Source organism: Cucurbita pepo, unplaced genomic scaffold (genome assembly GCF_002806865.2).
Source record: "Cucurbita pepo subsp. pepo cultivar mu-cu-16 unplaced genomic scaffold, ASM280686v2 Cp4.1_scaffold000324, whole genome shotgun sequence".
In the NCBI taxonomy this organism is placed as follows: domain Eukaryota; kingdom Viridiplantae; phylum Streptophyta; class Magnoliopsida; order Cucurbitales; family Cucurbitaceae; genus Cucurbita; species Cucurbita pepo.
The window spans coordinates 1-4,095 of NW_019646569.1; the positions used below are offsets into that span (position 1 = coordinate 1).

Below are 4,095 nucleotides of genomic sequence, written 5' to 3' on the forward strand. Positions count from 1 at the left end.
GTTTTTAGACTATGCCGCTTAGAATGCATGAAACCTTGGGCATAGGTTAAGTAGACTATATCGAAGGGCAAGCCTTAAGATGCGGTAAGACTACGTCGCTTGGAACGCATGAAGCCTTGGATGTAAGTTAAAGATGTGTCGCTTAGAACGCATGAAGCCTTGGACGCAAGATTCTCAGGTACATGTCTAGTGCCGTAAATCCTAGGGGAAGTGTCTTGGAGAACGAATCAATAATAGAACAAGAACCAAGAATACCAAGAACAAGAGAAAGATCAAGGACTAGAACATGGATCAAGATCCTAGTTCTAAGGACAAGAACCAGGAACAAATGACCAAGAACCAAAAACCATCGTGCTAAGGCCCTTAAAGGAAAACCAATGTTTTAGGGTTTAAGAACCAAGGTCCCTAAGAAAGATCAAGATAAGAACCCTAAGTCAAGAACAAGAATTAAAGGGGCTTAAGTACAAGAAAACTCTACCTAAGGTATAACAAAGCCATAAAGTCGAGTGAAAAATGTGAATATAGATTGAGTACTCCTTTAGATTTGTCATGAGCGTGACAAGATCACGAGACACTAGTAGGAGTTGGGTTAGAATCTGTTCATAATAGACGACTAGAGCCCAAACCTGGCATCTCAAACCACTCGACTAAACTGTACGACAGATGTGCCTTGACAAACCAAGATAGTCAAGCTATCTCTAGACATGAGATTAAAATAGGATGCATGGGTCGGACGATGAGATTGAAAAAAGTATGATTATGACAGCTGTGGGATTTGAACCCACGCCCTCTTTCGGACCAGAGCCTAAATCTGGCACCTTAGACCACTCGGCCAAAATGTCCCAACGAATGTGTCTAGAAAAACCAAGATGATCGAGTATCTCAAGACATGAGATTGCATCATGATACATGGAACGTGTTTGTGGGAACCGAGATAACGATGAGATGCAACATTGTTGTGTCGCACATGATAGAACATGCACGCATAGGCAGCGTGTGTGGTCAAACAAGTTTTGATTCTACATAAGTGATGTTTCAACGTTGAAGGCAAACCTTGCCTATGGTATAAAAAAGCCACAAAGCCGAGATGAAAAATGTGAATGGAGATTGTGTACCCCATAAGGTTTTTGGCGAGCGTGTCAAGATCACGAAGCCGCACATTTGAAGAAGTATGACTGTTACACGATGCACTGGTCGGAGTAGGGCTAGACTCTCTCTATAGTAGATGAGTTTTAAAATCATGAGATTTTTATAATATGTGCTAGCAGCGAGCTTGAAGGTTTACAAAAAATGAAAATAAATGACAACTGTGGGACCACGCCCCTTCAAACCAAAGCCTAAATCTGGCACCTTAGACCACTTGACAAAACTGTCCCGAGGGATGTGTCTACACAACCAAGATGGTCAAGCTATCTCGAGAAGCTATCTCGAGACTTGAGATTGCATCACGATGCATGAGACGTGTTGTGAGGAACCGAGATGACGATGAGATGCAACGTTGTTGTGTCGTACACAATTGAACATGCATGCATAGGCAGCGTGTATGGTGAAACAAGTTTTGATTCCACATAAGTGATGTTTGAATGTCGAAGGTAAACCTTGCCTAAGGTCCAACAAAGCCACAAAGCCAGGTAAAAAATATGAATGTAGATTAAGTACCCCATAAGGTTTTTGGTGAGCGTGTCAAGATTAGAGGCCGCACATTTGAAGAAGTATGACCGTTACACGATGCACTGGTCAAAGTAGGGCGAAACTGTCAACATAGTAGACACATTTTAAAACCATGAGTTGGACAGCACCCCTAGAGTATTTAAAAGAGTTTGGTGAAGTTCCTAATTTAAAAGAGTTAATTAATATCATTGATCCCTAATAGATGCATTTATAATCGTGAGGTTGAAGACGACAATATTTGTTAGCGATAACCTTGAATTTATCTTTTCTTTAATCGGAGACCAATTTTTGTTGATGGGAATGTTATTTATGGTTGGTATCAAAGCCATGTTTGTCTTTGAGTATGAGTATTCCTGTGAAACCAAAAATTATACCAACCTTGTAGTTGATGGGAATGTTATTTATTGTTGGTATCAGAGCCAAGTTTCGATCATGGGACCTGTGGGTTATGGGCCCACCACGCTTCCGCTGCGCCACTCTGATTTGTTAATTAATATCATTTTGATCCCTAACAGATGCTTTTAAAACCGTGAGACTCACGACGATACGTAACGGGCCAAAGTAGACAATATTTGCTGGCGGTCGACTTGGCTATTACATAACCTAAATCACCATAAGTGAATTCATTCCAAGGAATCTTATGCTTACACTCTTCATTGAGAGCGGTAGTTATCCTTCGAGAAATATACTTTGGAAGTTCTTCAATGAAGCGCATCATCCATAATTAAAGGGTACTATCATATCTTGTCATAACCTTAGTTACAATTATATCTTTGTACCATCAGAAGTAGCTAACTTTTCGCATCTTATAAGCATAAGAATTTTCTCAAACGTTCAGTATGGATTTCTAGTTTGCCTACGACAAACTTTAAGACAATATATAAAAGGGTATTAATGGCTATTCAACACTTATATCATTTTCCATAACTTAATATTCCAATTTCACTTTTTATATTTGTACTTCTTTTTCTATAGTAGTATGGTTGAGTATCCTTTGCTTTTCTTCGTCGGAGATATGCTTCTCCAACCCATCCTTGAGTACTCCTGTGAAACCAAAAGTTACAATTTGAGCAATAGCGTGGTCAAACTTACCTCGAAGCCTATAGGCGCTTGCTCCCATCAACATTTTGTTGATTACATTTACGACTAGATGACTGGATAGACCATCTATATTCCACTTATGTATGCATGTTCCTTCATAGGTGGATTGAGTCATTTGAGTTTTTTCTTCGAACGGAACATCGGGGAAAGAGGGCTTAGGATACCAATGTTTCTTCATCTAGTTTTTTAGACTCTGTCCTCTAATTTAACAATTTTGTTGATGAGGTCTAGTTTTTTTGGACATCTTTTCTTCTTTGGAGAAATAATTTTTAAAATTTTTGAGGTCATTCTCATATGGTTCATTATGACACCAAAAGTTTAATTACTTAAGGTTCTATCAAAATTGAAAGATTGTTTAGCTTTTCTTCAATCAGAGCAAGTGCCTCTTTTGTTGAGCCGAGACTAATTACTTTGTCTAAAATAGCTCGTATGAAGAAAAGAACTTTCCTCAACTTTTGGGAATCTCAAGCCATTAATATTTGCAATAGTTTTTTGNTAACTTGTCTTGCAATGGTTGAGAGAATCTTGTTTGAGAAGTTATTTTGATGTTGGATATTTAGGATATCCTTCGAGGTTGTAATGCATTTTTAAGGAATTCTTTATCAGTGGACAATTATTTTGTGATAATATCGATCTGGTTGAAAATAGATGTAGTATCCAATTCGGTTTGAGTTGGAGATCTGGGATTGCCATCATAATCGACTAAAACTACTTCTTTGTTGTAATCAACCGGCTCTATTTGTATAGAATTTGACATGTTGATTTTTTATGGAGATCTCGAGATTCATGAGGTACTAGATCTCGAGCTTAAGAATCTTTACCTTTGGAAAGAAAATTTAATTTTCATTGAATTTTACTTTTACGCTTTCCATCATCATGTTCCATGACTTGAGCAAACTGTGGGTCTTTCCTGATTGGAAGGCTCACATATTTAAGGATCCAGGTAGAATTCTTAGTAATCTGATACCATGAAACGGTTTTGGAAATAGGTTGACGATTTCTCCCGATTTACCTCTATGAGCATAGTAAATTTTTTTGGAGAAGATCTAAGAGTTGTGGGGGAGACATTTGAATGCTTATGATGAGATGTTAAGGTTCTCTATGTGAACATCAAACATGAGGGCAGAAAGGATATGACGATCCTTTAACGAAAAGTAAATAGTTTTGATATGTCTTTCGACAAATGGTCATTTACAAGATCTGCCACAAAGGAAAAACACTGAATTTCTCAACTCAATGTCTACGCTACTAGCAGTTTTAGCCCAGACATCTTCGATAGGTGATTTTTAAAAGATTCTTCAAGAGTCCACCTCAATCGGTTTA

At 38.1% G+C, this 4,095-nt stretch overlaps 2 non-coding genes across 2 annotated transcripts; both read right to left on the reverse strand.

Moving 5' to 3' along the window:
- Positions 1-760: 760 nt before the first annotated feature.
- On the reverse strand, positions 761-842 carry TRNAL-UAG. The gene has a single exon. It is a non-coding gene; the product is annotated as a tRNA-Leu (tRNA).
- Positions 843-2,082: 1,240 nt separating this feature from the next.
- On the reverse strand, positions 2,083-2,154 carry TRNAM-CAU. Its single transcript has one exon. It is a non-coding gene; the product is annotated as a tRNA-Met (tRNA).
- Positions 2,155-4,095: the final 1,941 nt, after the last annotated feature.